The 14,043-nt window shown below is 45.4% G+C and overlaps 2 protein-coding genes and 1 long non-coding RNA gene across 6 annotated transcripts in view; 1 reads left to right on the top strand and 2 right to left on the bottom strand.

The window, feature by feature from the left end:
* LOC103910934 (uncharacterized) overlaps positions 1-14,043 on the bottom strand; it is a 151,101-nt gene that overhangs the window by 112,827 nt on the left and 24,231 nt on the right. The gene's annotated exons all lie outside the window — the stretch shown is intronic.
* The window catches only part of LOC101885698 (protein NLRC3), a 92,779-nt gene that overhangs the window by 67,085 nt on the left and 11,651 nt on the right, over positions 1-14,043 (bottom strand). The gene's annotated exons all lie outside the window — the stretch shown is intronic.
* On the top strand, positions 629-8,868 carry LOC141381763 (uncharacterized). Its single transcript, XR_012402416.1, has 4 exons — positions 629-760; positions 3,163-3,732; positions 4,152-4,716; positions 7,600-8,868. It is a non-coding gene; the product is annotated as an uncharacterized lncRNA (long non-coding RNA).

The following is a 14,043-nucleotide window of genomic DNA, read 5'->3' on the forward strand; positions in this document are numbered from 1 at the left end:
CAAAATCATATTGAGATGCTGATTGGTTGCCTCAGTCAAATAAGCCTACCCTCAAGTCTGTATGACACTGCTATGTAATGTGATTGACATGTGAGTCAAGAAATGAATGGGAGTCAATGGGCAATGTAAAGTCAATGGGAACCCCTTTGGGACGTCCTAGCACCCCAGGGGTACAACTTATACCCCCTTTTGGGGTATGTTCTCATACAGGCTGCAACCCCCTACAGATGTTGCGAATCCCATATTTCTACGAATTTCACACTTGGCGCTATAACGCTTTAAAGGTCGTCCCATTTCGCGGGGGCGTTAGTGCTGTTCTAGAAAAATGAATGGGAGTCAATGGGGCCAATGTAAGTCAATGGGAGCACTTTGGGACGTCCTAGAGCCCCAGGGGTGCAACTTTTACCCCCTTGCGAGGTATGTTCTCACTTAGGCTGCAACCCTCTACAGATGCTGTGAATCCCATATTTCTATGAAATTCACACGCGGCGCTGTGAGTCGTCAAAGTTGGGCGTAATGTTGAGTCAATGCGTTTTGGGGGGTGGTTTTGGGGCCCCTGCGGGGCCCCAAAACCACCCACCCCTTATAAAAGTCATAGCACACCATTCCCGATAAAGCCGCACGATTTGAGCCCACTTTCAAGGGTCTGGGACGAAAGCTGCGGGACTAGTTACGCGCCGAAAAAGTGTACGGAAGAAGAAGAAGAAGAAGAAGGAAGAAGAATAATAAACCACAATAGTAAGAATGGACTTTGCCTATGGCAAACCCCATTAATAATAAACCACAATAGTAAGAATGGACTTTGCCTAAGGCAAACCCCATTAACTAGAATTGTACATTTCCTAAAGGAAATGTGAATGGGGTTTGCGTGGCAAATCGATGGGGTACAAAACAGTAGTAAACTGGGCAATAGAACAACATGCTAATCGAGTTGCTAGCATGATGCTAACATGATTAGCATGTAGCTAGCATGATGCTAATTGTGTTATCATCATGCTAGCAACATGCTAATCGACTTGCTAGCATCATGCTAATATGATTAGCATGTAGCTAGCATGATGCTAATCATGTTAGCATCATGCTAACAACATGCTAATCGAGTTGCTAGCATGATGCTAACATAATTAGCATGTAGCTAGCATGATGCTAATCGTGTTAGCATCATGCTAGCAAGATGCTAATCGACCTGCTAGCATCATGCTAATATGATTAGCATGTAGCTAGCATGATGCTAATCGTGTTAGCATCATGCTAACAACATGCTAATCGAGTTGCTAGCATCATGCTAACATGATTAGCATGTAGCTAGCGTTATGCTAATCGTGTTAGCATGATGCTCGCAACATGCTAATCGAGTTGCTAGCATCATGCTAGCAACAGTGCTAGGGTGCCCTGAGTGGTTGCTAGGTGGTTGCTAAGGCGTTGCTAGGTGGTTGCTAGGGTATTCTAAGTGGTTGCTAAGGTGTTGCTAGGCGGTTGCTAGGGTGTCCTGAGTGGTCGCTAGGCCCTTACTAAGGCATTACTAGGCGGTTGCTAGGTGGTTGCTAGGCGGTTGCTAGGGTAATTTGGGTGGTTGCTAGGCAGTTGCTAGGGTACCCTGGGTGGTTACTAGGCAAGCCTCACATACATGCCTGATAAAATATTTATACTTAGTAAGCATTTCTAGCTAGTTACAGTACATGGCTAGTCAATATTAGCATGTAGCTAGTCACTGCTAGCATGAGTAGCATATAGGAAGTTCCGTTTGCTAGCATGAGTCAAATGAGCCAATCCCCAAGTGTCTACGATGTTCCGATGCTGAGATATAGCTGTTGATGAATGGTTGCTAGGGTACTCTGTTTTGTTGCTATGGGCGAGGTTACAGAGTGAACTTGAATGTGGTTGGCTGTCTAAGTCAAATTTACCAACCCCCATGTCTCTATGACACTGCTATGTAAAGATATGCATCTAGACCAGTTACAATGGCAGTCTATGGGACCAGTTTGGGGGCGTGGCTTGTGAGCTTCATTATCATATTGAAAAGCTCATTGGTTGTCTGAGTCAGATGAGCCATCCCCCAAGTCAATAGGACACTGCTAAGCAAAGATATGCATGTAGGCCAGTTATAATGGCAGTCTATGGGACCAGTTTGGGGGCGTGGCTTGTGAGGTTCATTATCATATTGAGATGCTCATTGGTTGTCTGAGTCAAATGAGCCCACCCCCGTGTCTCTATGACACTCCTATGTAATGTTATAGATGTGTGACCTTTATAATGGAAGTCAATGGGATGTGCAATGGGACATCCCACCCCATGTTAAGTCAATGGGGCAGTTATTAAGGGTCTTTAAATGGTTTGGGGGGGCGTGGCTTGTGAGCTTCAAAATCATATTGAGATGCTGATTGGTTGCCTCAGTCAAGTAAGCCAACCCCCAAGTCTGTATGACACTGCTATGTACTGTGATTGACATGTGAGTCAAGAAATGAATGGGAGTCAATGGGCCATGTAAAGTCAATGGGGACCCCTTTGGGACGTCCTAGCACCCCAGGGGTACAACTTATGCCCCCTTTTGGGCTATGTTCTCATACAGGCTGCAAGCCCCTACAGATGTTGCGAATCCCATATTTCTACGAATTTCACACTTGGCGCTATAACGCGTTAAAGGTCGTCCCATTTCGCGGCGCGTTTAGTGCTCTCCTAGAAAAATGAATGGAAGTCAATGGGGCCAATGTAAGTCAATGGGAAAACTTTGGGACGTCCTAGAGCCCCAGGGGTGCAACTTATACCCCCTTGCGGGGTATGTTCTCACTTAGGCTGCAACCCCCTACAGATACTGTGAATCCCATATTTCCAGAAAATTCACACTCCGTACTGTGACTCGTCAAAGTTTGGCTCAATGTAAAGTCTATGGGACTTTTTTCGGAGGTTTTTTGGCCCCTCCGGGGCCAAAAAACCTCCGACCCCTTATAAAAGTCATAGCACACCATTCCCGATAAAACCGGACGATTTGACACCACTTTCAAGGGTGTGGGACAAAAGCTGCGGGACTAGTTACGCGCCGAAAAAGCGCACGGAAGATGGAAGAAGAATAATAATAATAAACCACAATAGTAAGAATGGACTTTGCCTATGGCAAACCCCATTAATAAGTATGGAGAATAACAATAGTGGACTTTGCCTAAGGCAAACCCCACTAACTAGAATTGTACATTTCCTAAAGGAAATGTGAATGGGGTTTGCGTGGCAAATCGATGGGGTACAAAACGGTAGTAAACTGGGCAATAGAACATGCTAATCGAGTTTCTAGCATGCTAACATGATTAGCATGTAGCTAGCATGATGCTAATCGTGTTAGCATCATGCTAGCAACATGCTAATCGACTTGCTAGCATCATGCTAATATAATTAGCATGTAGCTAGCATGTTGCTAATCATGTTAGCATCATGCTAACAACATGCTAATCAAGTTACTAGCATCATGCTAACATAATTAGCATGTAGCTAGCATGATGCTAATCGTGTTAGCATCATGCTAGCAACATGCTAATCGACTTGCTAGGATCATGCTAATATGATTAGCATGTAGCTAGCATGATGCTAATCGTGTTAGCATCATGCTAACAACATGCTAATCGAGTTGCTAGCATCATGCTAACATGATTAGCATGTAGCTAGCGTTATGCTAATCGTGTTAGCATGATGCTAGCAACATGCTAATCGAGTTGCTAGCATCATGCTAGCAACAGTGCTAGGGTGTTCTGAGTGGTTGCTAGGTGGTTGCTAAGGTGTTGCTAGGCGGTTGCTAAGGTGTCCTAAGTGGTTGCTAGGTGGTTGCTAAGGAGTTGCTAGGTGGTTGCTAGGGTATTCTAAGTGGTTGCTAAGGCGTTGCTAGGCGGTTGCTAGGGTGTCCTGAGTGGTTGCTAGGCGGTTGCTAGGGTGTTCTGAGTGGTTGCTAGGTGGTTGCTAAGGTGTTGCTAGGCGGTTGCTAAGGTGTCCTAAGTGGTTGCTAGGTGGTTGCTAAGGTGTTGCTAGGTGGTTGCTAGGGTATTCTAAGTGGTTGCTAAGGCGTTGCTAGGCGGTTGCTAGGGTGTCCTGAGTGGTTGCTAGGCGGTTGCTAGGGTGTTCTGAGTGGTTGCTAGGTGGTTGCTAAGGTGTTGCTAGGCGGTTGCTAGGGTGTCCTGAGTGGTTGCTATGTGGTTGCTAAGGTGTTGCTAGGTGGTTGCTAGGGTATTCTGAGTGGTTGCTAAGGCGTTGCTAGGTGGTTGCTAGGGTGTCCTGCGTGGTCGCTAGGCCCTTACTAAGGCGTTACTAGGCGGTTGCTAGGTGGTTGCTAGGCGGTTGCTAGGGTAATTTGGGTGGTTGCTAGGCAGTTGCTAGGGTACCCTGGGTGGTTACTAGGCAAGCCTCACATACATGCCTGATGAAATATTTATACTTAGTAAGCATTTCTAGCAAGTTACAGTACTTGGCTAGTCAATATTAGCATGTAGCTAGTCACTGCTAGCATGTGTAGCATACAGGAAGTTCCGTTTGCTAGCATGAGTCAAACGAGCCAATCCCCAAGTCTCTACGATGTTCCGATGCTGAGATATAGCTGTTGATGAATGGTTGCTAGGGTACTCTGTTTTGTTGCTATGGCCGAGGTTACAGAGTGAACTTGAATGTGGTTGGCTGTCCAAGTCAAATGAGCCAACCCCCAAGTCAATAGGACACTGCTAAGCAAAGATATGCATGTAGGCCTATTTTAATGGAAGTCTATGGGACCAATTTGGGGGCGTGGCTTGTGAGCTTCATTATCATATCGAGATGCTCATTGGTTGTCTGAGTCAGATGAGCCATCCCCCAAGTCAATAGGACACTGCTAAGCAAAGATATACATGTAGGCCAGTTATAATGGCAGTCTATGGGACCAGTTTGGGGGCGTGGCTTGTGAGCTTCATTACCATATTGAGATGCTCATTGGTTGTCTGGGTCCAATGGGCCAACCCCTAAGCCTATATGACACTGCAATGCAAAGATATGCATCTAGCCCAATTATAATAGAAGTCTATGGGACCAGTTTGGGGGCGTGGCTTGTGAGCTTCATTATCATATTGAGATGCTGATTGGTTGTCTGAGTCAGATGAGCCCACCCCCATGTCTCTATGACACTCCTATGTAATGTTATAGATGTGTGACCTTTATAATGGAAGTCAATGGGATGTGCAATGGGACATCCCACCCCATGTTAAGTCAATGGGGCACTTATTAAGGGTCTTTAAGTGGTTTGGGGGGGCGTGGCTTGTGAGCTTCAAAATCATAATGAGATGCTGATTGGTTGCCCTAGTCAAATAAGCCAACCCCCAAGTCTGTAGACAGTGCTATGTACTTTGATTGACATATGACATTTATAATGGGAGTCAATGTAATGAATGGGAGTCAATGGGCAATGTAAAGTCAATGGGAACCCTTTTGGGACGTCCTAGCACCCCAGGGGTACAACCTATACCCCCTTTCAGGGTATGTTCTCACTTAGGCTGCAACCCCCTACAGATGTTGTGAATCCCATATTTCTGTGAAATTCACACTCGGCGCTGTGATTCGTCAAAGTTCGGCTCCATGTAAAGTCAATGGAGACTTTGGGACGTCCTAGCTCCCCAGGGGTACTACATTTACCGCCTTTCAGGGTGTGGTTTGAAGCCTCCTATAACCCTCTCGAGATGTCGCGAATCCCATGTCTCTACGATATTCACTGTTGGCGCTACGGCGATTTCCGGGAATAGTATCTACGAGTGTCTAGAAAATGAATGGGAGTCAATGGGGCCCCATGTAAGTCAATGGGGACCACTTTGGGACGTCCTAGAGCCCCAGGGGTGCAACTTTTACCCCCTTGCGGGGTATGTTCTCACTTAGGCTGCAGCCCCCTACAGATGCTGTGAATCCCATATTTGTTTGAATTTCACACTTGGCGCTATATTCTGTCAAAGTTGGCCGTAATGTTAAGTCAATGCGTTTTGGGGGGTGGTTTTGGGGCCCCTGCGGGGCCCCAAAACCACCCACCCCTTATAAAAGTCATAGCACACCATTCCCGATAAAGCCGCACGATTTGAGCCCACTTTCAAGGGTCTGGGACGAAAGCTGCGGGACGAGTTACGCGCCGAAAAACGTACGGAAGAAGAATAATAATAAGAACTAGAATTGTACATTTCCTAAAGGAAATGTGAATGGGGTTTGCGTGGCAAATCGATGGGGTACAAAATGGTACTAAACTGGGCAAAATAGCAGGAAATGTGGAGAAATGGTTAAATTTATGTGTTTATGTGGTTGCTAGGGTGTTCTGAGTGGTTGCTAGGTGGTTGCTAAGGTGTTGCTAGGCGGTTGCTAGGGTGTCCTGAGTGGTTGCTAGGTGGTTGCTAAGGTGTTGCTAGGTGGTTGCTAAGGTGTTCTAAGTGGTTGCTAGGTGGTTGCTAAGGTGTTGCTAGGCGGTTGCTAGGGTGTCCTGAGTGGTTGCTAGGTGGTTGCTAAGGTTTTGCTAGGTGGTTGCTAGGGTATTCTAAGTGGTTGCTAAGGCGTTGCTAGGCGGTTGCTAAGGTGTCCTAAGTGGTTGCTAGGTGGTTGCTAAGGTGTTGCTAGGTGGTTGCTAGGGTATTCTAAGTGGTTGCTAAGGCGTTGCTAGGCGGTTGCTAGGGTGTCCTGAGTGGTTGCTAGGTGGTTGCTAAGGTGTTGCTAGGTGGTTGCTAGAGTGTTCTGAGTGGTTGCAAAGGTGTTGCTAGGCGGTTGCTAAGGTGTCCTAAGTGGTTGCTAGGTGGTTGCTAAGGCGTTGCTAGGCGGTTGCTAGGGTATTCTAAGTGGTTGCTAAGGTGTTGCTAGGTGGTTGCTAGGGTGTCCTGAGTGGTCGCTAGGCCCTTACTAAGACATTACTAGGCGGTTGCTAGGTGGTTGCTAGGTGGTTGCTAGGGTAATTTGGGTGGTTGCTAGGCAGTTGCTAGGGTACCCTGGGTGGTTACTAGGCAAGCCTTACATACATGCCTGATGAAATAATTATACTTAGTAAGCATTTCTAGCAAGTTACAGTACTTGGCTAGTCAATATTAGCATGTAGCTAGTCACTGCTAGCATGTTTAGCATATAGGAAGTTCCGTTTGCTAGCATGAGTCAAACGAGCCAATCCCCAAGTCTCTACGATGTTCTGATGCTGAGATATAGCTGTTGATGAATGGTTGCTAGGGTACTCTGTTCTGTTGCTATGGGCGAGATTACAGAGTGAACTTGAATGTGGTTGGCTGTCCAAGTCAAATGAACCAATCCCCATGTCTCTATGACACTGCTATGCAAAGATATGCATCTAGGCCTATTTTAATGGCAGTCTATGGGACCCGTTTGGGGGCGTGGCTTGTGAGCTTCATTATCATATTGAGATGCTCATTGGTTGTCTTAGTCAGAAGAGCCAAACCCCAAGTCAATAGGACACTGCTAAGCAAAGATATGCATGTAGGCCAGTTATAATGGCAGTCTATGGGACCAGTTTGGGGGCGTGGCTTGTGAGCTTCATTATCATATTGAAAAGCTCATAGGTTGTCTGAGTCAGATGAGCCATCCCCCAAGTCAATAGGACACTGCTAAGCAAAGATATGCATGTAGGCCAGTTATAATGGCAGTCTATGGGACCAGTTTGGGGGCGTGGCTTGTGAGCTTCATTATCATATTGAAAAGCTCATTGGTTATCTGAGTCAGATGAGCCAAACCTCAAGTCAATAGGACACTGCTAAGCAAAGATATGCATGTAGGCCAGTTATAATGGCAGTCTATGGGACCAGTTTGGGGGCGTGGCTTGTGAGCTTCATTATCATATTGAGATGCTGATTGGTTGTCTGAGTCAGATGAGCCCACCCCCATGTCTCTATGACACTCCTATGTAATGTTATAGATGTGTGACCTTTATAATGGAAGTCAATGGGATCTGCAATGGGACATCCCACCCCATGTTAAGTCAATGGGGCACTTATTAAGGGTCTTTAAGTGGTTTGGGGGGGCGTGGCTTGTGAGCTTCAAAATCATAATGAGATGCTGATTGGTTGCCCTAGTCAAATAAGCCAACCCCCAAGTCTGTATGACAGTGCTATGTACTTTGATTGACATATGACATTTATAATGGGAGTCAATGTAATGAATGGGAGTCAATGGGCAATGTAAAGTCAATGGGAACCCTTTTGGGACGTCCTAGCACCCCAGGGGTACAACCTATACCCCCTTTCAGGGTATGTTCTCACTTAGGCTGCAACCCCCTACAGATGTTGTGAATCCCATATTTCTGTGAAATTCACAATGGACGCAGTGATTGGTTAAAGTTCGGCTCCATGTAAAGTCAATGGAGACTTTGGGACGTCCTAGCTCCCCAGGGGTACAACATTTACCGCCTTTCGGGGTGTGGTTTGAAGCCTCCTATAACCCTCTCAAGATGTCGCGAATCCCATGTCTCTACGATATTTACTGTTGGCGCTACGGCGATTTCCGGGAATAGTATCTACGAGTGTCTAGAAAATGAATGGGAGTCAATGGGGCCCATGTAAGTCAATGGGGACCACTTTGGGACGTCCTAGAGCCCCAGGGGTGCAACTTATACCCCCTTGCGGGGTATGTTCTCACTTAGGCTGCAGCCCCCTACAGATGCTGTGAATCCCATATTTGTATGAATTTCACACTTGGCGCTATATTCTGTCAAAGTTGGGCGTAATGTTAAGTCAATGCGTTTTGGGGGGTGGTTTTGGGGCCCCTGCGGGGCCCCAAAACCACCTACCCCTTATAAAAGTCATAGCACACCATTCCCGATAAAGCCGCACGATTTGAGCCCACTTTCAAGGGTCTGGGACGAAAGCTGCGGGACTAGTTACGCGCCGAAAAAGTGTACGGAAGAAGAAGAAGAAGAAGAAGACAGAATAATAAACCAGGCACAATAGTAAGAATGGACTTTGCCTATGGCAAACCCCATTAATAAGCCATGCACAATTGTAAGAATGGACTTTGCCTATGGCAAACCCCATTAATAAACCACAATAGTAAGAATGGACTTTGCCTATGGCAAACCCCATTAATTAAAGCTGCAAGCAGCGATGATAGGGACCTCGCACCCAGGCTCACCGCCGACCGGTGGCCTCAGGATGACAGAGAACAGCGAACAACCTTAATTTAAGCCGATATATATAAAGAACCTCAGAAAATCACAGATTTATGCCGAACTTCCTCCTGTCAGCAGGTGGCGCTATAACTGTGACTTAAGATTGTTATGTAGATGCCTTCAGTAAAGGAATCTTATCAACCATGTAAATTTTCAGGCAGACTGAATATTGTTTGGCTGAGTTATAAGCCAAACTTCTGGTTGCCAGCAGGTGGCGCTATGACTGTGACTCAATATTGTTTTGTATAAGTCTTCAGGAGAGGAATTTAATCAACCATGTGTAGTTTCATGCAGATCAGACATTGTGGGGTTACGTTACAAGCCAAAATTCCTTTTGTCAGCAGGTGGCGCTATGACTGTCAATCAATATTGGCATGTAGATGTCTTCAGGAGTGGATTTTAATTAACCATGTGAAGTTTCAAGCTGTTCAGACACTGTCTAGCTGAGTTATAAGCCAAACTACCTTCTGCCAGCAGGTGGCGCTATGACAGATTCAATATTGGCATGTAGTTGTGTTTAGGAGAGGACTTTTATCAATCATGTGAAGTTTCAGGCAGATCAGACATTGTGTGGTTGAGTTAGAAGAAATTCCTGTTCCATGGCGAAGCGTTGAGGTCTGTCATGCCACCACAGACACGCCCCTTTGCAAAAACTCTAGATTTTTACAATATATCATCGCTAGAGCTTTCAGATGACACCACTCTATTTTGGTGCTGATACGGGAAAGTTTGTGGGAGGAGTTTGTTACAGTGTCAAACATGTCATTTCCTGTGGCCAGCAGGTGGCGCTATAACTGTAACTGGATATCGGCACGTAAACCTGATCAGGTCAGGACTGTTATTAAATGTGTGAATTTTGAGGCAGATCGAATATTGCATGCCTGAGTTATAAAGACTTCCTCTTTTTTGGCGAATCAAAGTTTGCGAGGCCGCCACGGACACGCCCATCGATGAAAACTCTAAAGCTTCGCAATTTATCATCACCAAGGCTTTAAGATGACAAAACCCAATTTTGGTGTTTATCAGATAAAATCCCTAGGAGGAGTTCGTTAAAATACAATGCCTGAAAATGGCAAAAGCGCCACTTTTTCGCCACAGGAAGTTAAAAATATCCGACTTCCTGTTGGGTTTGAGATATGGCTCCAAGAGACTTTTTCGTATGTTTTGCCATGTTTGAGGCGTGTGCCAATTTTCGTGCATGTGCGTGATTCGTAGATGGGGGGCTCGTCCGTTTAATTTTTCTAGGTGGCGCTGTCGAGTCATTTTGCCACGCCCACTTCAATATTGTTATGTGGATGTGTTCAAGAGATGACGTTTATCAACCATGTGAAGTTTCAGGCAGATCGGGCATTGTGTGGTTGTGTTATAAGGACTTCCTGTTCCATGGCGAAGCGTTGAGGTTTGTCATACCGCCACGGACACGCCCCTCTCCGAAAACTCTAGATCTTCACAATATAACATCGCTAGAGCTTTCAGATAACACCACTCAATTTTGGTGTTGATACGATAAAATTTGTGGGAGGAGTTTATAACTCCGTAAATCATGTCATTTCCTGTGGCCAGCAGGTGGTGCTGTAACTGTATCTGGATAGTGGCATGTAAACGTGTTCAGGTCAGGACTCTTATCAAGCGTGTGAATTTTGAGGCAGATCTGATAATGCATGCCTGAGTTATAACGACTTCCTCTTTTGTGGCGAATCGTCAAAGTTTGCGAGGCCGCCACGGACACGCCCATCGATGAAAACTCTAAAGCTTCGCAATTTAACATCGCCAAGGCCTTTAGATGACAAAACCCAATTTTGGTGTCGATCGGATAAAATCCCTTGGAGGAGTTCGTTAAAATACAACGCCTGGAAATGGCAAAAACGCCACTTTTTCGCCGCAGGAAGTCAAAAATATCCGACTTCCTGTTGGGTTTGAGATATGGCTCCAAGAGACTTTTTCGTATGTTTTGGTGTGTTTGAGGTGTGTGCCAATTTTCGTGCATGTGCGTGATTTATATATCGGGGGCTCGTCCGTTTAATTTTTCTAGGTGGCGCTGTCGAGTCATTTTGCCACGCCCACTTCCGAAGCCCATAACAAACGTAAATTTTCGCCACTTCTGAGGCGTGTGCAAAGTTTCGTGAGTTTTCGGGCATGTTTAGCCCCTCAAAACCGCGATTCATTCCGCGGAAGAAGAAGAAGAAGAAGAAGAAGAATAATAATAAACAGAGCAATTCCAATAGGGCCTACGCACCGTTTCGGTGCTCGGTCCCTAATTAAAGCTGCAAGCAGCGATGATAGGGACCTCGCACCCGGGCTCACCGCCGCCCGGTGGCCTCAGGATGACAGAGAACAGCGAACAGTAATAATTTAAGCTGATATATTAAAAAAATCTGAGAAAATCACAGATTTATGCCAAATTTCCTCCTGTCAGCAGGTGGCGCTATAACTGTGACTCATGATTGGCATGTAGATGTCTTTAGGAGAGGAAACTTATCAACCATGTGAAGTTTCAGCCTGATCGGACTTTGTGTGGTTGAGTTATACTGCAAACTACCATCTGCCAGCAGGTGGCGCTATAACTGTGACTTAAGATTGACATGTAGATGCCTTCAGTAATGGAATTTAATCAACCATGTGAAGTTTCAGGCAGATCGGAGTTTGTGTGGTTGAGTTATAAGCCAATCTACCCTGTGTCAGCAGGTGGCGCTATGACTGACTCAATATTGTTATGTAGATGTGTTCAGAAGATGACTTTTATCAATCATGTGAAGTTTCAGGCAGATCAGACATTGCGTGGTTGAGTTATAATAACTTCCTGTTCCATGGCGAAGAGTTGAGGTTTGTCATGCCACCACGGACACGCCCCTCTGCAAAAACTCTAGATCTTCACAATATATCATCGCTAGAGCTTTCAGATGACACCACTCTATTTTGGTGCTGATACGGGAAAGTTTGTGGAAGGAGTTTGTTACAGTGTCAAACATGTCATTTCCTGTGGCCAGCAGGTGGCGCTATAACTGTAACTGGATATCGGCACGTAAACCTGTTCAGGTCAGGACTGTTATTAAATGTGTGAATTTTGAGGCAGATCGAATATTGCATGCCTGAGTTATAACGACTTCCTGTTTTGTGGCGAATCATCAAAGTTTGCGAGGCCGCCACAGACACGCCCATCCATGAAAACTCTAAAGCTTCGCAATTTAACATCACCAAGGCTTTAAGATGACAAAACCCAATTTTGGTGTCAATCAGATAAAATCCCTAGGAGGAGTTCGTTAAAATACAACGCCTGAAAATGGCAAAAACGCCACTTTTTCACCACAGGAAGTTAAAAATATCCGACTTCCTGTTGAGTTTGAGATATGGCTCCAAGAGACTTTTTCGTATGTTTTGGCATGTTTGAGGTGTGTGCCAATTTTTGTGCATGTGCATGATTCGTAGATCGGGGGCTTGTCCGTTTAATTTTTATAGGTGGCGCTGTTGAGTCATTTTGCCACGCCCACTTCAATATTGTTATGTGGATGTGTTCAAGAGATGACGTTTATCAACCATGTGAAGTTTCAGGCAGATCGGACATTGTGTGGTTGTGTTATAAGGACTTTCTGTTCCATGGCGAAGCGTTGAGGTTTGTCATGCCGCCACGGACACGCCCCTCTCCGAAAACTCTAAATCTTCACAATATATCATCGCTAGAGCTTTCAGATAACACCACTCAATTTTGGTGCTGATACGATAAAATTTGTGGGAGGAGTTTGTTACTCCGTAAATCATGTCATTTCCTGTGGCCAGCAGGTGGCGCTGTAACTGTATCTGGATATCAGCATGTAAACGTGTTCAGGTCAGGACTCTTATCAAGCGTGTAAATTTTGAGGCAGATCGGATAATGCATGCCTGAGTTATAACGACTTCCTGTTTTGTGGCGAATCGTCAAAGTTTGTGAGGCCGCCATGGACACGCCCATCAACGAAAACTCTAAAGCTTCGCAATTTAACATCGCCAAGGCCTTTAGATGACAAAACCCAATTTTGGTGTCGATCGGATAAAATCCCTAGGAGGAGTTCGTTAAAATACAACGCCTGGAAATGGCAAAAACGCCACTTTTTCACTGCAGGAAGTTAAAAATATCCGACTTCCTGTTGGGTTTGAGATATGGCTCCAAGAGACTTTTTCGTATGTTTTGGCATGTTTGAGGTGTGTGCCAATTTTCGTGCATGTGCGTGATTTGTGGATCGGGGGCTCGTCCGTTTAATTTTTCTAGGTGGCGCTGTCGAGTCATTTTGCCACGCCCACTTCCGAAGCCCATAACAAACGTAAATTTTCGCCACTTCTGAGGCGTGTGCAAAGTTGCGTGAGTTTTCGAGCATGTTTAGCCCCTCAAAATCGCGATTCATTCCGCGGAAGAAGAAGAATAATAATTAAAGCTGCAAGCAGCGATGATAGGGACCTCGCACCCGGGCTCACCGCCGCCCGGTGACCTTACGATGTCAGAGAACAGCGAACAATAATAATTTAAGCCAATATATAAAAAATGATCTAAGAAAATCACAGATTTATGCCAAACTTCCTCCTGTCAGCAGGTGGCGCTATAACTGTGACTTAAGATTGGCATGTAGATGTCTTCCGGAGAGGACACTTATCAACCATGTGAAGTTTCAGGCACATGGGACATTGTGTGGCTGAGTTATAAGCCAAACTACCTTCTGCCAGCAGGTGGCGTTATGACTGACTCAATATTGTTATGTGGATGTGTTCAGGAGCGGACTTTTATCAACCATGTGAAGTTTCAGGCAGATCAGAGATTGTGTGGAGATTGTGTTTTAAGACAAACTACATTCTGCCAGCAGGTGGCGCTATGAAAGACTCAATATTATTATGTAGATGTTTTTAGGAGAGGACTTTCATCAACCATGTGACATTTTAGGCAG

The sequence above is a fragment of the Danio rerio genome, chromosome 4 (assembly GCF_049306965.1).
Source record: "Danio rerio strain Tuebingen ecotype United States chromosome 4, GRCz12tu, whole genome shotgun sequence".
Lineage (NCBI taxonomy): Eukaryota > Metazoa > Chordata > Actinopteri > Cypriniformes > Danionidae > Danio > Danio rerio.